At 42.3% G+C, this 26,278-nt stretch overlaps 1 protein-coding gene across 1 annotated transcript in view; it reads left to right on the top strand.

Annotated features, from left to right (window-relative positions):
- Nucleotides 1-352: 352 nt before the first annotated feature.
- ACSL3 (acyl-CoA synthetase long chain family member 3) overlaps nucleotides 353-26,278 on the top strand; it is a 276,216-nt gene continuing 250,290 nt past the window's right edge. The window contains exon 1 of the mRNA XM_030216043.1: nucleotides 353-474. The gene's annotated coding sequence lies outside the window, so the exon portion shown is untranslated. The remainder of the gene's footprint in view (nucleotides 475-26,278) is intronic.

Consider the following 26,278-nt stretch of genomic DNA (forward strand, 5'->3'; position numbering starts at 1 on the left):
ATCAAGCGCGGGAGAAGGCTATTGACTCACCAGAATGAGGCTTGGACTGCATAGAGGGGCACTGTGGCAGGCTAGAGCACTAGACTGAGGCTTGATACTTTCATTGGTTGAGTAGTAAATACCGCCCTTCCCCACAACCCGTGCACACTGCAGAAAAGCAGCCCAAAAGCGCTCGTGACCGCTAGTAACCTCCTGCTCTGCGTCTCTTACACTAACACACACCCCCTCCACATTGATGACGTCCCAAAACAGGCCTCCCGCTCGCCACTCTTTTCTGACCAATCAAGGCACAGCTCATGAATATGGAAGTAGAAGAGCACCGCTACCGGAGTGCTTACTTCCTGTCGGCGGGGGGAGAAAGAGTGCGCGGCTGAGGCCTTGGTGGAGCAGTGGGTGTGTGCTACACGGTGCCGCATCTCTCACTCTTTTTTTTTCCCCGTCTTTCAGTGTGTGTCTGTGCGGCACTGAAGTTGGGTGAGTCGCTTCTCCTTGTATTTACCTTTCTTTGTGAGTATATTTACATTGTATGAGTGCTCACAGCTACTCAGACGCAGGGCACAGATTAGCGCGCGCATGTGTATGTGCGTGTTGTGTTATGTGTGGGCCGCGGCGGCATGTGCAGGCGGAGGAGCGCCTTCCACCTCCTCACCCCACAGGCACTTCCCGCTATTGTGGACATGTCCGCCTGTCTCCCGCCCCGTATTCCCCTATCTCATCGCAATGGATGTGGGACAGAGAGGGAAAAGGAGCTGCGGCATCTCCTGTCATGTGCCAGTTTTCCTCGTTCTTCCTCTCACTGCGGCTCCTGTCTCTGGTGTGACTGGGAATGGCAGAGTTGAGCTGACGTGGTGCCTCCTCGCCACATCACCATTCTTCTGCGGTCGATATTAAGAGAATAGAGCTTAATGTTTTTGTCTTCTGTGATGGGGAATCAGGGGTGAACAGTTGAAAAGACGGGCAGAATGGGTAACTCGCGAAAGATTTAGTGAATGAAAGTGACAGATGGTTTCTGGCCAAACTTCAACGTTCCTGATTGAAAAAAAATCGTTCTGTATTTATCAATAAAAATATGTCAATGATATAAAGGACAAAAGCGAAACTAAGAAAAAAGCTAATACAGAATAATTAATCTTATAGAAGTGATGGAATTGGGGAATTTTTTTTAATGTAGAAGGGGGTGGAGGGAAGGCTAACTCTTAAAGGAGAAAAAAAGGATTTCACTGAAATGAGTACTAGCTACTGTGGGTTTCCTTATTATTTATGCTTATGCGAATATACAGCATTTTTGTTTGTTGTGGTCCAACTTCTGCGCACCATGTTTTATTTTAGCTTTGTGTTAAAATTTGGTCTCTTTTTTTTAAAGAATCTTTCTGTTCTAGTCTTAAAGTGGAATGCACTACCAACTCACTTGGAAACGATCAACGAACTAAATAGCTTCCACAAAGCTCTGTAAACATATCTCTTTAATAAAGCCTACCACAAGAACCCATAATGACTAGACCACAACCCTTACACTCCTTTACTCAGAATGTCTTATGGTATAGCTACATGACCTGATCCTCTTGTCGTCTTCTTATCACTTTGTAATACCAATTGTATTTCTTCCCTGTTATGGCGATGCCATAACAGATCTTTGTAAGCCACATTGAGCCTGCAAATAGGTGGGAAAATGTGGGATACAAGTGCAATAAATAATAAAATAAAGACATATTCCTCTTGGTATGGATAAAAAATATATCTTGTTTACTCTTCTGTTCTCAGTAATTGTTTTGGATTTATGCTTATAAATGCAGAAGTAGTAACATAGTAAATGATTGCAGCTAAAGAATTGCATGGATCTTGAATGTGACTGGATGATCAATTCATGATTGAACCAACAATCCAATAATATTACTAATTAACATTTTACTTGCTAAGTTCCACTTTAAGATGCCTTTCCCTTCCCCACTGAGAGATACAGCAGCCACTCTCATAACAACATATCATTTGAATGTGGTATAGGGGAAAGGGAATGGGACTTGATATACCGCTTTCTGTGTTTTTTTGGAACTACATTCCAAGCGGTTTACATAGGATATACAGGTACAGAACACGTAGACAAACATGGTTTAATGGGACAGAGTCAGCATGGGTTCAGCCAAGGGAAGTCTTGCCTCACCAATTTGCTTCATTTCTTTGAAGGCACGAATAAACGTGGGTAAAGGTGAGCTGGTTGATGTAGTGTATCTAGATTTTCAGAAAGCTTTTGGTAAAGTTCCTCATGAGACTTCTGAGAAAATTAAAGAGTCATGCGATAGGAGGCAAGGTTCTGGTGTGGATTAGGAAATGGTTATTGGACAGAAAGCAGAGGGAGGGTTAAATGGCCATTTTCTCTCAATGGAGGAGGGTGAACAGTAGAGTGCCGCAGGGATCTGTTCTGGGACTGGTGCTATTTAACATATTTATAAATAATATGGAAATCGGGATGATTGAGGTGATCAAATTTGCAGATGATACAAAACTATTCAAGGTTGTTAAAACATGTGCGGACTGTGAAATATTGCAGGAAAACTGGGCATCCAAAGGCATACAAAATTTAATGTGGTCAAATGCAAGGTGATGCACATTGGAAAGAATAATCCAAATTATAGTTACCTGATTCTAGGGTTCATCTTGGGGGTCAGCACTCAAGAAAAAGGTCTAGGTGTCATTGTAGATAATACGCTGAAATCTTATGCTCAGTGTGTGGCAGTTGCCCAAAAAGCAAACAGGATGCAAGGAATTATTAGGAAAGGGATGGTGCATAAGACTGAAATATTATAATACCTTTGTATTGCTCCATGGTGCATCTGCACCTTGAGTATTGCATTCGGTTCTGGTCGCTGTATTTTTAAAAAAGATATAGTGGAATTAGAAAAGGTTCATAGTAGAGCGACCAAACTGATAAAGGGGATGGAACTCCTCGTATGAGGAAAGGCTAAAGAGGTTAGGGCTCTTTAGTTTGGAAAAGAAACGGATGAGGGGAGATATGATTGAGGTCTACAAAATCCTGAGTGGTGTAGAACGAGTAGAAGTAAATCGATTTTATTTGTTTATTTTTACATGTTCCAAAAGTACAAAGACTAGGGGATACTTGAGGAAGTTACATGGAAATACTTTTAAAACAAGTAGGATAAAACATTTTTTCAACTCAACAAATAGTTAAGCTCTGGAACTCTTTGCCAGAGGATGTGGTAACAGCAGATAGCATATCTGGTTTTAAAAAAGGTTTGGACAAATTCCTGGAGGAAAAGTCCATAGTTTCCTATTGAGACAGACATGGGGAATTTGTAGTGTGGAGTGTTGCCACGACTTGGGTTTCTGCCAGGTAATTATGACCTGGCTTGGCCACTGTTTGGAAAACAGGATACTGGGCTAGATGGACCATTGGTCTGACCCAGCATGGCTACTCCTTTTTTTTTTTTTGTACCTGGTGCAATGGAGGGTTAAGTGACTTGCCCTGAGTCACAAGGAGCTGCAGTGGGAATCGAATCCAGTTTCCCAGGATCAAAGTCAGCTGCACTAACCACTAGGGTACTCCTCCACTTTTGATTCATCCTTGTCATTTCCGCTTGGACTGTAAGTCTGCTTGGTACTGGATGTACTTTCTAACTAATAATAATTGAATTGATAGAAGTGTTCCCTAACAGCATGTGTTGAGTGCTGTCCTCAAACTGAGTATTGGTTATTGAGCAAAGTGGTTAACATGAAACATGAGAAACCTCAGTGTGAAATGTGAGCAACCCAGTAGCTAGGTTTACAATGACAGAATTAACAGTACTGCAAATGACTCAAATTACTAGTGGAAACACAGGTGGCCAGTTTGCTGGATCTGTCTTGTATGCTGCAAATATTAACTAATAATGGGAAAACTTTCAAACAAAGTACAAACACTTAACCAAGCCCTAACGTACTCCCTGTTATTCAATCAATACAACTTTACTTAAATTTTCAATTTCTTAATATATGAACATAAATAATACAAAACATACAACCCCAAAGTACCCTCAGTACTCCTAAAGATCTCCTCAAACCAATTCCAATCACTCACACACATGCATACTCCGTGTCCCAGCTATTGTTAAATATACACAGATAAATACATTTCATAATCACTTTCTTCGCTGCTTCATATTCCAGAATGCGGAGCTAAAAAGCTCAAATGACTGTCCTTTTAAATGTTCAGCATAATAACCATAACCTTATATCCGGTATGGTACTATGTCAATTAAGGACTTGTTCAATCAAACACCAAATGCTGGCATCACTCCGTGCTGTTAAGGAGCTTCATAATTTAAGCTTCAAAATATATAATCCACTGTGTGATGTGAACGTCAGTGATTAAAGGGTCCGGCTGCTGAGGGCGCCTTCAGTGCGTCCTCAATCAAAGCATACTCTCATTCTCGGTTCTCAGTGCGAGACCGCATTTCAGTCTTGGCTTCCTCAGGAGAACTACAATCGACAACCTAAAAGGACACACATAACATTCTTATGTACAATAACCCCAACAAACTTTACTATAACTTCATATAAACTCATTTAACCAACATTTATATCCTATAATAATAATTTCTCCTTTGGCAGCTTACCCAGCAGGCTGTTTCCCAAATCTACGTGGTCAGGAAATGACGACGCTCACTTTCCGACCCATGCTGGCGTTCCTAAAGTATCCAAACAGATGATCGCTCACATTGCCTCCACGATCAGACAAAGGAACCTGCACCAGCACCAAATATTTAATATCTTCAATTGTGTGCTTGTGTTCCATCAAGTGAACGACCAAAGGGGCATCACTCCTCGAAATTCTCACATTACTTACGTGTTCTGCCAACCTAATTTAGGGGAACTTTTGAAAAGACCTAGTGTAGCGAGGTATGGGGGGGGGCACCATTCCTCGTGTAATAATTGTGTATTTTGTAAGCACGCTATTCATATTGATGCCATAAGAGTTCCTGGGTCTAATAGATTTTTCTATCTTCGTTCACGAACTAACTGTAATAGTGAGCGTATTGTTTATTGTATAGTGTGTCCGTGCAATAAATATTATATCAGCCACACCAGGAGGAAATTAAAGAACAGGTTGGCAGAACACATAAGCAATGTGAGAATTTCGAGGAGTGATGCCCCCTTGGTCGCTCACTGGATGGAACACAAGCACACAATTGAAGATATTAAATGTTTGGTGCTGGTGCAGGTTCCTTTGTCTGATCGTGGAGGCAATGTGAGCGATCATCTGTTTGGATACTTTAGGAACGCCAGCATGGGTCGGAAAGTGAGCGTCGTCATTTCCTGACCACGTAGATTTGGGAAACAGCCTGCTGGGTAAGCTGCCAAAGGAGAAATTATTATTATAGGATATAAATGTTGGTTAAATGAGTTTATATGAAGTTGTAGTAAAGTTTGTTGGGGTTATTGTACATAGGAATGTTATGTGTGTCCTTTTAGGTTGTCGATTGTGGTTCTCCTGAAGAAGCCAAGACTGAAATGCGGTCTCGCATTGAGAACCGAGAATGAGAGTATGCTTTGATTGAGGACGCGCTGAAGGTGCCCTCAGCAGCCGGACCCTTTAATCACTGACGTTCACATCACACAGTGGATTATATATTTTGAAGCTTAAATTATGAAGCTCCTTAACAGCACGGAGTGATGCCAGCATTTGGTGTTTGATTGAACAAGTCCTTAATTGACATAGTACCATACCGGATATAAGGTTATGGTTATTATGCTGAACATTTAAAAGGACAGTCATTTGAGCTTTTTAGCTCCGCATTCTGGAATATGAAGCAGCGAAGAAAGTGATTATGAAATGTATTTATCTGTGTATATTTAACAATAGCTGGGACACGGAGTATGCATGTGTGTGAGTGATTGGAATTGGTTTGGGGAGATCTTTAGGAGTACTGAGGGTACTTTGGGGTTGTATGTTTTGTATTATTTATGTTCATATATTAAAGAAATTGAAAATTTAAGTAAAGTTGTATGCTGCAAATACAGTAGTAACTCGTCATCATAATGAAAACCTAGATGTTTAGCCAAGTCTATCTGTTAAAGCTGTATGTTCCTCGTGGCTGGTTGGTGGTGGCCATTGGGGTTTAGAAGGCTGGCAGTTTGTGCATTGGCCTTGATGCAATAGATGTTGGCTTAGAACTGTAACCCATCTAGATATATTATGATAGGCGCTGACAGGAAGGGAGATGGAGGGGGGGAGTCTGCTGTATTCCGCAGTCCTTGTCCTCTTACTCTCCCTCTCCCCATCCATTTTCCTGGACTTCAAAGTAGACCCTCAACAATTCTTTTTCACCCACCCACCTCTAAATATTGGAAGACAGAACTGATACCTACTTGTTCCTGCCTCTGGTGCTGCCATCTTGCAGAATTTTCAGTGCCTGATCCATAGTGGTTTGTCCCAATCCACCCTAGGGGTCAGCCTACCAATTAAGATGCAAATTTTATTTTGTGAGGGAAGGGCGAGGAAATCCAGGGTGTCCGGGGATTCTACTTGGACCACCAAGGAATACTTTTCTTGGTGTCAGTGGATGGGCCTACTTGGGCAATCAGGGATCTTGGGTTATATGAAGTGATTTTTAAATTATTGCAAAGTTTTGTGGCTAGAGATTGGATAGGAGGGGTATTAAAGAGCATACGAAATTTCCTTCCCTTCCAAGAGGGTGAAGTGTAAAGTTATTTACTTATTTATTGGGATTTATTAACTGGCTTTACGAAGAGATTCACTGAAGGTAGTGTATAGCAACTTTTAACATAAAATGTACAGTTCAACATAAAACTTAGTTTTGTTATCAGTATAACAATAGTAAAATGAGGGAATGGGCAAATGAGGAAGATGACAAAAAACTCCTTATTTAGAGTGATATCCTGCAGATGGTTATGCTGTGTGACTGGCAGTTTGGATGTCTCCTTAGCAGAGTGGGTAGGAATAAATGGGTAGACTAAATGGGTGAGTTCTTTACTTTTTGGCAGGTAGCGTAGCCAGAAGGCAATTTTTGGGTGGGCCAACAGGTTTGATGGGTGGGCACTAGAGTTACCAACTTTTTGAAAGGGAAAAAATATACAGTTCACCTAATGCACCCATGCTTTGTCCCTGCTCCACCTCTACCTCACTCCCAATTACTTCAGTGAGGGTAGCAGTGTAGGCTTCAGTGGCCAATTGAGAGCTAAGGGAAGTACAAGAGACTGCACACTTTTTCAGCCCCCACTGAGCCATGGTCCTCCAATACACATATGGTATTGAAGCCAAATATATTCCACATTCAGAGAATCTCCTGGCCTTCCACCAACAATGGATGCAGAGCAAGGACATTTCCCCATAAAACTCACCATACAAAGAAATTTTGGTAATCTCAATAATAGACATTTCCTTAGCGTCCCTCCGGACCGGACCAGGATTGGACTGATGGGTTGTGCTCGCCTACCAGCAGGTGGAGACTGAGAAAAAACTCTGACTCTAGAGAGCCAATAGGAGCCCTGGCCATGTGACCTTAGCCTCAGTATTTTCTCAGTCTCCCAGCAGGTAGGAAGTGAGCCCATTAGTCTCTCTCCTTTTCTCTTTAGATATTACAGATATTTGTGATAATTCTTCTGTGCCTGGAATCTTATTTAGAGGCTTGACAGGGTTTCCTTTCTCTTCTTTCTTTGACAGCCTCGGGGGTGTTAAACTCGGGTGTCTCGAGTCCACCCCCCTTCCTCCCCATCTCCCTGGCTTAGCAGGGAAGGGCCGTCCCTTTCTCTGGAAAGGTGTACCGTCTTTGGGAGAGGCAGCCACTTTTAACAGGCAGCTGCTTTAAAAGAATTAAATAAAAGGAAATTCAAAGAAGCAGCCTTTCTTTCCCCAGACTTCTAACGAGCAGGCAGCTCCAGTGTTTTATTATGATTGAGGGGTTATAAAAAAAAAAAAAACAGAAGAAAATAATTCAGTGTCTGTGACTTTAAACAGCGATTTTTCTCGTCAGATTTAATTTCCTCCATTTTCTTGCGTTTTGGCAGCGGCAGTTTAAACAAATGAAAAAAAAAAAAAAAAAAAGAAAGTTGCAAACCGCGTAAGCGCGGCCACCTGTTTTTTCCGATATGGCTTAAAAGTTCAAACAGCTGCATTCAGTCAGCGTCGCGCAGTTCACGCAGCCGGAACGTGTAAATTTTGCTCTCCCTTCAAGGTTTCTTTGGGTCCGGTGCTGCCTCCGGTTTTTTCGGGGCCTTTTTCGCCGGCTGTTGTTTCTTCGCCGTTCCACTGGGCTCCGCTTGTTCGGAGGTGTCGGGCGCGCTGTCGACGATCGCCACGGGGCCAGTGGCGCGAACGGCGGCCATTTTGTTTCTCCCTCCATCTTATCAGTCAGGGATCTCTCTGCTGAAGGTAAGGCTGCAGTTCATAGAGCAGTTCGGCTCCAAGATGTGTACACTTTTGTATGTGCTGAACTGCGTATTCTAAAATGCTCTTCACATCAGCAGGCAATATTTGGTTGAAAGGGGGCTCCTTTCATATATGGATATATAACAAGCTTTTCTTCTTTTAAATTTCTATGTATCACGGGGCTTTTAACACTAGTTTTTTCTGGTGTTCAGTCATTTTTCATTGCCTGGTGGAAAATCTACATCTTATCATAATATCATAATTCATTTCAAGCATTTTCCTCAATAGCTGTAGTATTATACAGTGTTTTAAGAACTTTAGAAACTTTCTCTATAGGCATAGAGTAAGTTTCTGTCTGTCTCATTCCCTGGTGAATAGGACTACATTGTCTAAGAGTCAATTGATTGATACTTTGCAATTCTGACCATAATATCTTAGTTCCTTTCAAGCATTTTATTCCATGCCTATGATGTTATATAGTGTTTTAAGAACTTAACAGACAATCACTCTCAATGGCTGGAGTGTTATACAGTGCTTTCTTTTTCCGACTTTAAGAAGCCTTCTCTAGAGGCATACAGTATATTGTTCAGATGCCATAGGGATATATCAGCTCTTTCATATTCTCTGAGGGACAGTCCTGTCTACCAAGCTCCCAATCACTCAGCTGCCTTAGCAGGCATGCTTTATTCATGTCTTCCCTTCTTTTCCAACTGCCTTGAAGCCTCTCATATTTCATTTTAGCTTTCTTCTGGTTTTTACAGGACATATGGTCACTTAGAGAATAAAGTCATCCTTTCACTTAAAGATAGTGGACGGTCCTCAAACCATCTACTCGTGTTTGTCTCTACTCTATCAGTTCAGCATTGGCAGATTATAAACATCCTGGTTTGGTCCAGTATGCCTATACATACCATCTGCTATCTCTTCCTCTTCCTTAGAGACCTGATGTTACATCAAGCTTTCTTGAATTCAGATACAGTCTTGTCTACACTGCCTTCACCAAGTGGCTGTGGCACAACTTCACTTTTTTCGTTACAGGTAATTTCCAAGTTTGTCCTTTTTCATTTTCATTCTATGCGCCTTCACTCCAGAGTGTTCTTTCAATTGGAAGGGGATTCACTCACTTCCTGTGTATTTATGCCATAGGTACATAAGTATGGTTATGCTGGGTAAGGCCTAAAGTCCATCAAGTCCAGCATTCATATCTAATGGGCATAGGTACATAAGTTTTGCCATTCTGGGGAAGCTCAAATGTCCACCTTTCTACAGCCAGAACAGCATTAAAGGAAAAAAAAAAAAAAAAAAAAAACCTCTCACGAGAGTATCGAACAGAATCTCTGCTCCAAAGCAAGGCTTTGCAGTAATTCTGCAAACTAACGCATACAATATTTGCCATGGCTGTTCACCACTAGGAACACTGGGGACCCTGGGCCTAGGTTCGGTGTTTAACCTTAAAAACATGCTCAACATTCATATCTATTGGGTGTGAGTCTGGTACTACTACTACTACTTAACATTTCTAGAGCGCTACTAGGGTTACGCAGCGCTGTACAAATTAACAAAGAAGGACGTTCCCTGCTCAAAGGAGCTTACAATCTACATCTCAGTGAGGGAGGACGCATGACCGTGGTACGTGGATTAGTGGTATGTGGATTAGGGAGATCCAAGAAATTACAGGCCGGTGAATCAGACGTTCATACTGGGACAATTTTTTTCTGTCCGGAGCGTACTACCATAGCTGGTGGACTCCTATATTCAGAACTTTCTATATTCAGAACTTACCCAACTATGGAACGCCATAGAGATAGGGTTGGAGTTTGTAGCCCTATTTAACTGGTGTCCTTGGTCACCCTTCCTCTTCTCCTCAGGATCCAGAGAATGGCTAGTTTTTTGCTTATGCATTAACCGGTCATTTTCAGCAGTACTCTCTCTTCCGTTCTTTTATAGATCTAAGAGGATGTTCATTGCGCTCTTAGGGTCATTTCATTCTTACCTAGACGACTGCCTAATTGGAGAAAGTCTTATCAGCAGAGTTCTCAGGTCACGCACCGGGGTGTTGCATTTCTTACAGTCTCTAGGTTGGGTGGTGATTGTAGCCAGGCCTCTCATTTGATCTCTCATTTGATCTCTCATCAGATATCTCTGATTTCTCTTTGTTTAGTCAGGTTGGCGCACAGTCTTTTGTCTCCTCTGCAAACATCCCAGTTTATATTTTTCTTGGTGACCTTGGGCCTTCGGCCATTTCCTCGCTCTATTCTGCAGAATGCAATTTTACTTTCTAATGCCCAAGAAGGAATTTTCCTTCATCCTATTGCGAATCTCAGGGTCATCAATCGCGCTATTTAAGTGTCATCTAGTTATCTCAAGAACCTTAGTTCTGTCATTGGGATGCTTCGTGCAGTACACTTTTTGGCAGAAGCTTGTTTGTATATATTTTTTTTCTGGGGGACCTCAGCAATTCGTTTTACCTTCGGGTGAATTTTGTTTTCCCTACTGACAAACAAGGCGGAGAGAGCTATGTTGGTCCTTGCCATGGCAATGGGTTATGTCATCCGCCAAGGAGGAGTTAAGAGTATACTCTTGAGTTTGTACTCATTTTTTCTTAGTTGTGTCACCCTGCATTTAGGTGAATGGACTCTCATTTTTTCAGCCTTACTTCCTCACTGCGACACTTCAGGGCTATCTCTTTTTGCCTTCAGGCTCACGAACATTTCTTGCTTCTTCCGTTCAGCAGCAGTCTTGACGGAGGACAGGGACAGATGCCAACGTCCAGCAGGGGTTTTTCAACCTTCTTTATGCGTTTCTTCCGTATCTCACTAGGTGTTTACGCAGAACCAAGGCATCCTTCTACATCCGGACCCCCAGTCACTCAAACTTATGGCGTGGTTACTGGGTCCGCAACATCTTTGATATTTTCGCAGGAAGTACTTCAAGTTTTAATTGTCTTCCAGACAGAAATCTACATTAAAGTCCTATGAATCAAAGTGGCGACAGTTCACTCTGTGGTGCTCCTCTCGCCACTTCATTCCACAAACAGTATCCATTTTGCATGTTTGGAATGTCTTCTGCATCTTGCGAAATCTTGTCTGGCTTGCTCATCCATTAGAGTTCATTTGGCAGCTCTATCAGTGATGCATGATACTGTTGACAACCGCACGCTTATGCAGCATCCACTGTCAAAGCGGTTTCTTAAAGGAGTCCTGCACCTGTACCCCCCGCTTCGTCCACCAGCTAGGTGAACTAGGTGAACAGACTCTTAAGTTCTGTTTTCTAGTAGCCATAACGTTTTCTATAAAGTTTTCCTCTTCAAGCAGTGTTTCCTAGTAACCATTGCAGCAAGTAGATCTATGTGTGGAATACTTCTACGGTTGGTAACTTCTTTTCGGTCTGCTGTAGTTTAAAGTTTTCACCTTTCCCAATCGGTTTTTTCTTATTGGTTTTGTCCTTCTAGCCAGTAGCGGAAAAGTTTTCATTGTTTCTAACCGCTATATCGCGAAGGATCAAGGAAATGAGAATGTCTATTTCTCTTCTCGCTGAGAGGGCAGTTCCACAGCGTATTACAATATATTCCACAACTTCAGAAGCGGGCTCTATTCTTACTACGGCGATTTTTGGTGCTCTCGGTGCACATTGGTAAGTGGCAACTAGTCCTAGTTTCATTTTATTTTGCTCATTGGACACACTACATGTTAGTTGTCGCCCAGGTGGCCTATGCAGCATGAACATTTCTCTGCAGTTTTCATAGGGTCCCTCCCTTCAGATTACTGCTTTGGTACTTCCCATCAGTCCAATCCTGGTCCGGTCCGGAGGGACGCTAAGGAAGGAGAAATTAGATCTTACCTGCTAATTTGCTTTCCTTTAGTCCCTCCGGACCGGACCAGGCCCCTCCATGTTCTCTCTACTCTTTAGCTTCTTTTATAAGTAGGAAGTGTATTCAGTAGGAAGTGTATTCATTCCTTTACGATTCGTGGAACAATACTATATATATACAGAACTTTACGTGGTCTATATCACTTCTCTGGTGGTTGCTGGTGAGCTCAATTGCTGGAATCTATCTATAAACCTTAAATACGCCATACCACTTCTCTGGTGAGAGTTGTGGCTGAGCTCAGTTGCTGGAATATCTATAAACCTTAAATATGATTTACCACTTTTCTGGTGAGAGTTGCTGGTAAGCTCAGTGATGGAATATATATAAAATCTTAAGTGGGCCATACCACTTCTCTGGTGAGAGTTGCTGGTGAGCTATAAGACAAGTGAGCCATACCACTTCTCTGGTGAGAGTTGCGGGTGAGCTATAAGACAAGTGAGCCATACCACTTCTCTGGTGAGAGTTGCGGGTGAGCTATATTATACGTGAGCCATACCACTTCTCTGGGGAGAGTTGCTGGTGAGCTATAGTACATGTGAGCCATATCGCTTCTCTGGTGAGAGTTGCTGGTGAGCTATAGTACATGTGAGCCATATCGCTTCTCTGGTGAGAGTTGCTGGTGAGCTATAGTACAAGTGAGCCATACCGCTTCTCTGGTGAGAGTTGCTGGTGAGCTATAGTACAAGTGAGCCATACCACTTCTCTGGTGAGAGTTGCTGGTGAGCTATAGTACAAGTGAGCCATACCACTTCTCTGGTGAGAGTTGCTGGTGAGCTGTAATACATATCGGGCCATACCACTTCTCTGGTGAGAGTTGCTGGTGAGCTCTGATACTTGGCATTGCATTGCCGAGTGCTTTGTGGCTGCTAGGATTCCATACGGCACAGAAGGTCTTTCTTTCTTTCCTGCTTTGTTATTCAAATACTGAGGCTAAGGTCACATGGCCAGGGCTCCTATTGGCTCTCTAGAGTCAGAGTTTTTTCTCAGTCTCCACCTGCTGGTAGGCGAGCACAACCCATCAGTCCAATCCTGGTCCGGTCCGGAGGGACTAAAGGAAAGCAAATTAGCAGGTAAGATCTAATTTCTCCATTTGTAATGAAATTAAAAAAATCTATAAACAAAAAGTCATTCAGAATCTAGAGAAATCTACTATGCCAGCACTAACTTCCAAAACAAGGATCCTACCTATGAAAAGGTAGTGCCCTAAATATTACAGTGGGGCCCTAAAATATTGATACATCTTTTGAGAAACTGAACAAGCCAAATTCTTACAGAATACTACATAGAACTTCATAGTGACAGAATACCTTGGGGTCACACACACAGAACACAAATGCCAAATACAGAATAAGTGACCACAAACTCTATAAATGTAAATTAAACTGAAACCCCAAAGAATCCAGACCTTGCATGTAGTAAGTACAACATTAGAGAAACATGGAAGAAAGGCATTTCCTTCTGTGAAAAATATAAAGATAGCAATTGCCAGGGATGGTGTTTGGGGGGGGGGGGGGGGGGGGGTGCAGCTAGGGCAGTTGTGCTTGGCTGTCTAGCCAGAGAGAGCCCCAAGCCTGCCAGAACCTGAAGAAGGCACAGCCTGGTAATGGGATTTGGGATCCTCTCCCAGATTTCTTCCCTGGGCCCCAGCCATGTCTAACACCAGCTCTAGCAAGATGTACATGCCAAATCTGACATGCATAAACAGGAAGTTGCATCAGTGGGTTGAAATGCAGTAGAGGGAAAGCCCTGACCGCACTGGGGTGGGGGAGGGTAAGAGGTGGAAGTGCTAGAACTGTGGGAGGGGTCAGAGGCACTGGACTTGCGAGGTTGGAGGGAAGGAAGAGAGGGAATGTTTTCATTGGTTGGGTGGGCCTGAACCAAAACTTTCTGTGAAGGGGGCCAAATACATTTTTCATTCCCTCTTTCCTGTTTGACCCACAGCACCTATTCCTTGCAATTGTGTGGCTTTAATATTATCTTTAATGTGTCGTGCCACTCCTCCCCCCCCCCCCTTTCTTTCTACCCTGTCTTTCCTGAACAGATTATAGCTCGACATATAACTACATCCCAGTCATGATTCTCTGTGATCATCACTACATGCCAGTCGGCCTCTTCCATCTAAACCTCAAGATCTAAAACCTTATTCCCATACTATGGGCATTAGTATATACTGCTTTCCAGATGTTGCCCCTTTTTCCCATTTATGTAGAGGTATTTAATGCTGTACTTACCTGGGGGCTTTGATTACCCTGCCACAGTGATTCTAGTTGAAAGCCCTCTTCAGTAGGTTAGTCAGTCTGCTGCTGAAAGACACTTTTTCTTTGATAGATAGACACCATCCCTGCTCAGCATCCCTTGGAAAAGCATCCCATGATTCAGGAAGCCAAATGCTCTTGACACATCAGCGCAGACACATATTCCTCTTCAGGATGTGAGCTTCTGTGCAGAGAGGATCAGTGAGAACACCACCTGTGCACCTGTCTGCTTCACCCTTTCTCCCAGATCCATGAAGTTGCGTTTGATACTGCTAGGTACTCTTCCTAATGTATCATTTGTGCCAACATGGATGAGCAGCATTGCGTATTAGTCATTAGGCTTGATGAGTCTCAGCAAGCTCTTCTTGAATTTTGGCACCTGGCAGACAGCACACCTCCGGGACATCGTGTCTGGTCTGCAGATGGATGCCTCTGTTTGCCTCAGAAGAGAATCGCTAATCACCACTACCTTTCACCTCTTAGTGGTCACTGATCCATCAACTCTGGGGATTTGAGCTCCGATTCTTCCTCTCTCTGGGATGCTCTAACTTCCTACATATCAGGGCTGCATATTGGGCCTGAGGACAGGTGGAGTCATGGTATCGATCCTGCAGGGTCTCGTGATCTGAGTCCAGTTGTCCTCGTTAAAAACAGCTGCTTTCCCACTGCTGAAAATCTTTGATGCTTCGTGAAGCATTTCATTGATGCATTTCTCATTTTTGCGGATGCTTCTCAACCTTTACACCTCCTCTCTCACTTTTTTCATGAGGTTGTCAGCTGAAGTGGAGGCCATTCACTAAATAAATAATGACGTTCTTATCTGTGGTGCTGGCACACCTTCCCCTCCTGGATTGCAACTCTGAACCCTCCTCGATCCTATAATACAGTAAACCCTCCCCAGATAAGTCCCATCCACATTTGTCCAAGTAATCTGCCTCCTCCCAATACCCCTGGGGATTACCTAGAGCAGGTGATTGGGGGAGAAGGAGAATGAATCTCCTTCTGCTCCCATCCTCCCTGGCTCTCAGACACAAAATGGTTGTCATGAAACCTGTCTCCCAGGGGTGTTGAGGTGGTTGGGTGAGTTACTTTGGCATGTGGGCTTATTGTATTATGGGATCTGGAAGCATTTGGGTTTGTCATGAGGGGTATGGGGACGGTGATGGATGTCAAGGATGGGGCACAGTCCTCCACCATTTTGTCTTTGGCTGCATAAAGTACTGCTGGTATTACAGCTACACTTACCACTGCCTCTTGAGGCAACAGTAACTGCAGCTGCACTGTAATCAGTTGTGATGGTATGTGATACAGACACATGTTAGCTGTCACAACCGCCCACTCCTCTGCCTGTCAATGTCAAGCCCACCGTCCTCCGACTCTCTTGTTAGGCTTCTAATATGGGGTTTTTACTGCACTGGCTGATTTTTTTTTTTTTTTTTTTTAAACCACAGAACCCATTAGTGTGGGCCTCTGCTAATATATACTGTGCAGTAAAACCCACATTAGCTGCTTAACACAGTTTAGTGAAACGGCTCATAATTTTCCTACTGAAGGCCATATTTGTCTATTAATAGACCCTGTACACACAATTTAATGTTTGAATAATCACATACTGTACATATTTATACAGTATGCAGGGTGGGGGTATATGAGAGAGACTGGGTGAAGGCGGAGATGGACACACCATTGTATGTTGCCACTATTCAAAAAATCATGTGGTAAAATACGACAGTACATGTTTTGGTCCTCCTGAATGTTACAAATGTAAAATGTGGCCCTAATAGAAAATGTTGGACCAGTGTGGACTAAAGCTTTGGTCTTCACTCCAAGCCCTCAAAGGCTGCCAATGGGTCATGTGTGGGGTATTTTTTTTTTTTTTACTTTTAAAGATATCCATAACAAATATGCATGAGAGTCTGCTAGTCCTATTGTATGCAGATTTTTCATCATATTGTGACAATCTTCATGATGGAATATACTGAAAACCGTGCCTGTTGGCAGATCTCAGATGGGGTGTGAACATCACTGCACTAAAGTAGAGGCCATTCATTAATGAACATTATGAAACTGAAGCAAATAACCCATGTTATGGTGGAACAGTGAATCGGTCTCTTAGGGGTATTTTTATAAGGTGTACTAATGAATAATGCGGGCTAAATTCAGTGCAGCCCATTGTATAGTTATTAATTCACCTTTGTAAAAGGGTCCCTTAGTTTGTAAGCCACATGGAAAGGAACCAACAGTATCTGAATTGAAATCAGTCTAGAGCTCTGATTTTAGAAAGACAAATCCTAATGTGATGTATACACATATATGTGATAGGCCCTCCTTTTGTAGAGCTAACAGTTAATCAAGTAAACATAGAGGACAATAGTGATTGAAATATGGCTAGCCATGTCTGCTTCTCTCCTCCATTTTGTACTACTTATTTGTTTCTCTTCATGTTTATTGTTATTTATATTATGGCCTTCATCCAAGGTGGTTTTGTTCTTACCGTGGTGGTCCTGTCAGTGCTGCTTTTTAATTTTAGTTAAAACCATTTTGATATTTATGTAGGTGGTATATTTATTTATTTATTTATTGCATTTGTATCCCACATTTTCCCACCTCTTTGCAGGCTCAATGTGGCTTACAATGTTGAAATCAATAAACTATAAACTTATGGTTAAAAGCAACAAGGCTGTGTTAGGAGACAGGAGTTAAGATTTAAAAGCCTTGGAAAGGTGTGTTTTTAGAATGGATTTGAATAAGGCCAGAGATGAGCATTGTCCCACCAATTCAAGTAGAGAGGTGTGGTAGCCGTGTTAGTCCACTCTTAAAGGTTATCAATAGAAATTGAACAAAATAAAACATGCAAAAGAAAATAAGATGATACCTTTTTTATTGACATAACTTAATACATTTCTTGATTAGCTTTCGAAGGTTGCCCTTCTTCGTCAGATCGGAAATAAGCAAATGTGTTAGCAGATAGTGTATATATAAGAGAAACATCAAAGCATTACTTTGACAGTCTGACAGAGTGGGAGGGTGGGGGTATGCATGGGACATCAAAGCATTTCATTGTATATTCTAACAAGATGGGTGTTGGTAGGTGAGAGGAGGGTAATAAACAGAGAAATACAGCTTTATGGTTTATAATGGGTTAGAAACCCAATCCTTATTAAGTCCTGTTTGTTGGGTGTCAAAATATTCAATCATTCTTATTTCAAAGGTCTTACGTTCCTGTATTGTTTTAAAATTACCTTTCAGTATTCTTGCTGTGAAATCACTGGTGCAGTGTTCTGGTCTTGTAAAGTGTTGGCCCATAGGGGTGGGGGCTTGACTGGCACCGGCTATTTTCATGTGATGTCTGTGCAGATTGAATCTTGTCTTAAGCATCTGGCCTGTTTCTCCAAAATAGCATCCTTCGTTACATTTTTTACACTGAATGATATATACCACATTGGAAGATGAGCATGTAAAATAGTCCTTTGTTGAATATTTTTCCTTTGTGAATGACTGTGGGATCTTGTGAAATGTTTTGGCATAGTTTGCAGCTGGCTGTGTTACAGGGAAACGTGCCCTTTTCTTTTTCCGTCTGTGTTGGGAGTTTACTTCTGATCAGCTTGTGTTTTAAGTTTGGTGGCTGTCGGAAGGCCAGCACTGGTGGGGATGGGAATATCTCTTTCAGTAATTCATCTTCCTGGAGTAGCAGCTGTAGGTCTCTTATGATTTTCCTCAGTTTCTCTAGCTCTGGGTTGTATGTCACTACAAGGGAAATTCTGTCTGTCTGCACCAATTCAGGAAGTCTTTTGTCCAGTATATGGTGCAGCAGGTTGGAAGAATAGAGTCTGGAGCTGGCAGGGGCGGGATAGGAGAATGCGTGCTGAAAATCTCTTAAAAATTGCTCAACTTTGACTGTGCTCTGTGGTGCTTCTCAATCCTTATCTACCGTTTCCCTACAGGACTGAAGAATTTCTCTTGTTAGAGAGCGTTATGAATAACTCGTATGATTTGTTATACTAGTGTAGTACTTCTCAAACGTCTCCTGGAGGAACACCCAGCATACGACTATTTAACATTGCACTTATGTACCAGTATTCCTTTTAATATTAGCATTATAATGTAAAGCTATTGCTGGGGGGTTTAAAGGCTAAATTAATAATGGAGACAGTGGGCATCCTGTCTTGTACCTCTGGAAACAGAGAAATAGCTCGATAAGTTTGTTGTTCACTAAGATAAGATAACGTGCCTTAGGACACTGACATCACTTAAATCATTTGTTTGATATGTCCAAATCTAAAATGTTGTAAAGTAATGAACAGTATCTCCATTCCACTCATATCAAATGCTTTTCCTCCGCATGCAGAGATATTGCAGTACATTTATTGGCTAAAGGGAGAATATGCAAAATAAATGAGCATTATCATATACTGCAATGATAAGGTATGGAACACAGAATGAGAATCTGAGATCCATTTCATGACGGTGTAGTAGAATCATCCATGAAAGAGAAACCTTGTTGTTCTAGAACTTCAACATGGCTTGGTCCTTAAAGGATTTGGTTTGGTTGTACAAGGTTACTTTCATAGTTGCAGGAAGAAGAGGCCATAGCGAGCACCAATTTCTTTAAACTGCTTCCTTCTGGAAATGATGTTCTTGTGATGATCCGCTACAATTAGAATTGTTTGTCCTTCAATTTTTAAAGAGCTTTAGCCTTGGCAAGTTGGATAATTGAATTGCATGCTGATAACTAAGAAGATGTGCAGTGATGGGCAAGGCCTCATGGTGACTGGAGGGAGAAAAAGATGGCATCCTCGAATTCCATTGGGGACGCAAAGGAGAGCTGCAGTGTTTTGATGAGCCAGTTTTGTAGAAATTGTATAACATCAGACCCTTCACATCTTTCAGGCAGGCCCAGTATTTTAATATTATTGCAACCTGATGGTTATTCAGGTCTTCAAGATCTCTTTCCAGACGGGTTCTGTTGGCATGACTGCTTTTGGTACTTGGGTCCTCCCATCTAATTTACTTTCCTTTAGTCCCGCTGGGCCGGCCCTGCTGTCTCTTCTCCCCCCTCCTTTTTTTTTTTGCAGCAGTTTCTGTGATGTGATTGTCAGGAGTTTGGTTCCTTGTCTTTGTTTCTGTGGAAATGGCTTTTTTTTCCTAATGGAAGAATTAAAAAAAAATTCTATAGGTCTATTATTGGCTCTCAAGTTTCGGTGTTCTCAGTCTCCACCTGCTGGAAGGAGTGCACAACTCACCAGTCATGCTGGGCTGGTCCAGCGGGACTAAAGGAAAGTAAATTAGCAGATAGGACCTAAATTTCCTCCTTTTGCCACCCTCTCCTTCTACATGGTTCTATTTAGCCCTAGAATTGAGAGGGAGAGGACATAAAAACTGCAGTTCCCAGGAATATTGATGGAATAAGGAAAGTATGGAGCTCTGAAGTCAGGTCAAGAAGTGGGTGGGTAGGGACTCCAGTTTTACAGATATGCAGGCGAGATGGGAACTTGGTAACTTCTTAACCTTATAGAACAACTAGTAAAAATGGCCCGTTTCTGGCGCCGATGAAACGGCGCTAGCGGGCACGGGACTCCCTTCCGGTACCTGTTCCGTCAGCCCAGGAAAGAAAGAGCCCCCTCTTTCCTCCCGTAGCGGTGGCTTCCTTGCTGCATGGTGTGGGAGTCCGGCTCTCGGCGTTTCAAAATGGCCGCCGAGAGTTGAAGTCTCGCGAGGCAGCTGAACTCTCGGCGGCCATTTGAAACGCCGAGAGCCGGACTCCCACACCATGCAGCAAGGAAGCCATTGCTACGGGAGGAAAGAGGGGGCTCTTTCTTTCCTGGGCCGACGGAACAGGTACCTCTAGACCCATCAGGGAGACATGCGTAAGGGGAGGGGAGGTGACAAGGGAGGGAGGGAGGGTTGGTGAGGTTAAGCGTGTGCTACCCGTGGGTGGGGTTATGTGGCGAAAGGGGCGGGGTTCATGTGCACGTCAGCGGCGGCTGGGATTTGTTTGGAAGTGGATTTCCCTACTGCCCCCGTGTGTAAATTTGTTTTTGTGTTCCGCCCTCGACATCATCACGTGTGACGCAGAGGGCGGAGCATGAAGATGTTGTGGGTGGCTTCACCACCATGAAACCACGAACTGGTGTGTGAGTGACTTCAGTGACGTCAGTGTCCTCAGAACGTTGAGGCTGCGTTTTATTATAGTAGATGCCTAGTGCACATAGACCTGTCAATGGCACCTTTTGATGTTCATAAGTCGCACCAGTTTATACAATTGCCTCAAATGTGTTTAGGTTTTACTTATGGTCTTCAAAGATCATATGAAAAGTGAAATATCAAATGAAAATTGATTTCTACCTACATATATCCACCCCTCCCCCAACACTATCAAAAACGTGCAGCCCTTCAAGGGTGAATCTTTTAAACATCAGGGGCCAATACAGAAAGCTATAGGTGGCATGTGGTTAATGGGAACAGTGCATTACCAGCCATGCGGTGGGTAAATGGGTTCAGCACCGGGATTAACTTGTATAGTAGGTATCAGCATATAGCATATTAATAACAGGCTATTGGCTATTCCATCCCCATGCAAAGCAGATTTTAAAGGCAAGCACTAAACAAGAATTTTACCAACAGGTATGGGGTAGTGTAGAAAGGTTAGTTCACCCTTTTGCATCAGGGCAGAAATGCCAATAGCCCCCCCCACCCCCCAAAAAAAATCCCTAATGTCTAGTGGCACCCTCCATGACTCCCTTTGTACCTTCATGAGGCAGGAGTAATGTCCATTTTTTACCTCCATGCAGTGCATCCTGGGATTAACCAAGTGAGCTTAGTCTGACAAGGCAGCTTTCCCTTTCAAGCAATTTCTGTCACTTGAATAAAAATGGCAGGGTACGTATTACTCTAGACAGAAAACAAAAAAACCCCCCCTCTCTTTCAGGCCCTTCTAACAAAAGAAGGATGTAACTCCTAAGTAGAGGACAGCAGGTGGACTCCCAAAGCATAAGTGCAGAAAGTTACAGTTAAAATCATTTTAGATATAAACTAAACAACTGTACACTGGGAGGGACAGGGATATATCTGAGTGTCAACTCCATTTCCACATACACTTGAGTCAACAACTTCAAGAGGAAGATGTAATTAAATACATCGGTAATGTTAAAGTGGATTCTACGAAACCACACAACATTGTTTGAAAAAGATATTCACTTTTTGCTCGTAACATTTTAATTAATTTGGTGCAGGTTTGCGGTGGATATTGCAAATGTTTAGAGGACTCACTTTTTTTTTTTCTGGACACTGTGTACTTCTTCAAAACAGGGTGAGAAGTGGCATTTTCAGTGTTAAAATGTCATACACTTGTCAGTGCAGCTGTAATTGAAAAGGAGCTGTGAATTTCAGCATCCAGTTTTCTCTCTCTTTCTCTCTCTATGAATAAATGTTGTTTTATACATAGGTATAACTGTATTTAACCTTACAAAACAAAGTGGTTTTCAGAGACAAAGTATATAAGCCAATAGAATAAATTAATTTCATTGGAGGCTAATGATTGTGCAGTCTTTTGGTGTTGTGGAGAATGAGTATGGTAGCCATCCCTGTATTGATGAATATGTGACCATTTCTGGGAAAAGGTGACTAAAGTAGCAGATCAAAAATGTTGAGAGGCTCCCCCCCCCCCCACCATGTCAGGATCTATAAGCTGTCTGTGAAGTTACGTGTTTGAATTTTTTCATATAAAAGTAGGGACCTGGACAAATTGTTTGCTCTAACAGAATTCATTAAAACCACACTTTATTTATTTATTTATTTTTATTTCTGGAGACTTAGTCACCCTATCCCAGAATTGGTCACATATTATTAAATGTTCTCCAATGGTGGTGTGATGTTTGGGTTACATTTTCATTGTGATGGCCATACTGGAGTGCAAGATGGGGGGAAAAAGCGGGGATAACCCAGAGGGGATGATTGAGGAGACCAGAGTCCTAGTAGTTTGGTTTTATTATGTATAAAAAAAAATAATAATAATAATTAAAAAAAAAAACGGTTTCAAGGAACTGACCCAGATCATGTTTCGGCAACTACGCCTGCATAAGCAGCCCAGAAAAGCTCCATGGCATAGTATGACATGAAAAATAATACATTTAATACAAATAAGATCAGAAAAAAATAAAACTAACAAGCATGACTGTACAGCCAAAATCAATCATTTATGTAGAAATTTATTTTATGACTGTGAACGACTGAGTGCTTTTATCATTACATGACACCATTATAAAGGATAATATAATCTCACCTACTAGCTATTGTGTAAGAAAAATTTTTCTCTGAATTTTGTGCCTATTAACTCTTTTATTTTCATATCAACAATTTTGTTGATATTCCTGTCTAAAGTTTACAGTATTCTCTCTCTGTTTCAGTCATCTCAAGACCATACTTAACCCTCCATTGCCCTAGGTACAAAACTTAAATTGTGAGAAAGAAACTACCTGTATGTAATATCTAAATCACTTTGGTTGTACCACAGATAGATTGGTATATCAAGAATCTAACAAATTATTGGAACTCTGGTCTCCGAGAAACTAAGTCTATCTATCTATCTATCTAATAAAATGATGATATCAAGATACTGCACAGGTAGTAGAGTAATAGTGCACATAGGAAAATGTATAACTGTAAAATTTGTTGGTGAGATGGAAGGTAGAATGTAAGCACAGAAAATTCTGGGGTCATTGAAAGATGAGCATTTTTTAAATCTTAATTTGATGGTAATTGAATATGTAGGCAAAGAGGGCCTTTTGGAAACTGCAGCTAAATATTAAACTCTTACCCCATTGTTTACTAAATCTTAGCTCAAGTTATCTGCAGCAGGGCCCATTTTATTCCTTTGGGCCCTGCTGCAGATAACTCGAGCTAAGCTTTAGTGAATAACCCCTTTAATGTATATATTCTTGTATGTTCCTTACAACTTGTAATAAGTGCAAATACATTTTATTTTAAATGACTCGTGTCTATTTTTGACCTCTTCAAGAAGCCAATCCTACAACATCTGTGGGTGTTTTTTTTTTTAATTATTATTTTTAATGTTGTTAATTTTTATTTCCAATATTTAATTTTATCAATGAAACAAAACACAAATGGCTAAAATGTTAGCCAGTATACAAATATGAACAATAAACTGAGCATCAAACAATTTGTCTAGTTTTTAGCCTGTTTCCCTTTATCCAGTTTAAGACATAGCTCTGTAAAAGTCCTTCATCTCACTGGACCATATTTCTAAGTGACAGAATCTGAATGTCCTCTGCATAAATGTAGGATCCTAACGTTGTTAATAGGACACACAAAAGGTTGAAAATGATGAGATGAGATATCCTGGGATTAGGCTGGAAAGCTAGAAACCAACACTTGGCTCCCTGCCTATTAGGAATAAAGCCAACCACTTAAGTACCCCACAAATACTCAGCTCTGGATAGTTGCCACTCCTTCCATAATTTTTAACAATGAAGGGAGGCTTGCCACGGATCCATAATTTTCACTTTAAAAAGGGCTTCAGGGAGTGTTTCCTTAGTGTCCCTCCGGACCGGCCCAGAATGTGACTGATGGGTTGTGCATGCCTTCCAGCAGGTGGAGACTGAGAACTGTGACTCTAGAGAGAGAGAGCCAATAAGAGCCTTTGCCAGCTTAAGAAAGATCCAGTAGCCTTAGTCTCCAGCAGGTGGAAGGTGGTGAGCCCTTCAGTCTCATTCCTTGCTGTCTCTCTTCCATGGTTTTTTCTGTTTGGTTTGTTTTTAAGGCTTATCAGAGGGTTCCTCTGTGTAGGGAATTAGGTCCGGGCTGTGCATCCGAAGTTTTGCCTGTTGGTGGAGGCTGAGGCCTGTGGGGGTCTCTTACAGCCTTGGGGGTGTCACACTTGGATGGCCGGGTCCCCCCCCCCATGTCTTCCCTAGCATCGGTGTGATGCTTGTGTCCTTGATTGTGCCTCAGACTCTTCGGGGGAAGAGCTGTGCAGGCAGGGAGAGGCAGCCGCTATATGTTAAAAACAAGCTATCAGCAGTTCAGAGAGTGCAAGGGAGCAAAGCAGCCCTTTCTCCCCTTTTCGACTGGCCTTTCCTTCCCTTTGCCGCTTTTGTCTGCAGCACAGGTTAAAAAAAAAAGCGCCAGTTTCAGCGCCATAGTAGAGCAGCTCCACTGCTGTTCTCGGAGTGAGAAGCCGTGCAAAGTGCCGCGCAGTGCTGGATGTTTAGTCAGAGACAGGAGCCTCTGCGTCGGCGGAACCGGTATTGGGGAGGTCCGATACGGCATTCTTGGGCGCTTCAGTCAGCTTCGTTTTGGCGGCAGTGTCGCCATTTTGTTATCCTCGCCGTCCCTGCTCATGGCTTTGATGGCGCTTTTTTCCCTTCAAGTGGTTCTTCTGTTTTGCTGGCAGTGTCTACAGGGGGGATGTGGAATCTGAGCAGGCGGCTCATATTGTTTTCCTTCTGCTTGAACATCTCAGATTTCTGCCCAGTCAGCTCTGTTTCTGGTTGGGTCAGGTTTCATGGGAATCCCCTCCTTTTGTCTGTTAAATTTTCAGTTCTTCCTTAAATTACTCTGCACAGCAGCTTGGGTCATAGGTGTTCGGCAAGATTGTTTTTCTTAAGGGGGAAGCCAGGAGATCCTTCCTGGAAGAAGTTTTCATGTTTGAAGGTTCCATTCGTTATAATATGAGAAGGTACAGAGGGCGTATTTCCCCGGAGGCCTCTTTGTTTTTTTGAAATTGCCGTTTTTAAAATTCTTGCCATCTGCTTTAGTTATGAGTACCTCACAGATATTACAGGTGTACCTACGAATAGAGGTGCATTTACTGTGTCTGCTTTACTGGCAATCTTAAAAAAAAAAAAAAAGAGTAGTTGTGTTCCTTTCTATGGTAGAGTGTATGTGCAATCTAGTTTACAGTTTGTTCTTTATATAGGTTATTCTTTGCCCTAATTTTTACCTTAGTGTCCCTTTAGGTACTTGTAATGGGGTTAGGTTTGTTTGGTACAGGGTCTGACTAAAGTCAGGCATTTAGCGTTCACTCCCTGTCATTTAATCAGCAGAGGTGACAGCCTACTTTTTGGGGGGGAGGGCAGTGCTGGGAATAGTCTCCAGACCCTCATATGCAGACTGTTCTTTGCTGAATTTTGTGAGCACACCCCACATTGCTCAGGCCAGAGAGGGCTGAGGCTGTTCTTTCCAAGGTTTGATTAAAAAAAAAAAGTTTTCGTACCATATTACAACTATGGTTACAACCAGACCCACCCGAAGCACCACAATGGCGTGGTGCTATGATGCAATGTTGTATGTTGGAAAAAAAAAAGTGGGAGACTTAGCCTCAAGGAAGGGAGACCAGTTCTGTAAAACCTGGCTCCCGTTTTGGGATACCTTGACACCCGTTGTGAGAAGTAGGATATTGAATTGTTAACAGAACTTGTAGCGGAATAGTTGAGGGTGGGAGAGGGGGGGGGGGGAGGGGGGAGGGAATATACAAAAAGTTGATGACATTATTGTATGTACTGTTTGCATTATTTGATGTGCTATGTTCATGTTATCAATAAAATGATATGGGAAAAAAAAAAAAAAAGTTTAAGCTTAGTGCTGTGCGTATGGTCTTTTGGTAGTTTTGTTGTATGGAGTCTTATTAATTTCCAGAAGGATGTGCTTCCCTGCTCCTTCTTGAGAGTTATCACTCAGTGATTTTATGCATTTATGCAGGCAGGTGCCTAACTCCAGTCTAGAGAGCTCAGAGATAATCTAGATTTGACAGAT

This window comes from Microcaecilia unicolor, chromosome 10, assembly GCF_901765095.1.
Source record: "Microcaecilia unicolor chromosome 10, aMicUni1.1, whole genome shotgun sequence".
Classification (NCBI taxonomy): Eukaryota; Metazoa; Chordata; class Amphibia; order Gymnophiona; family Siphonopidae; genus Microcaecilia; species Microcaecilia unicolor.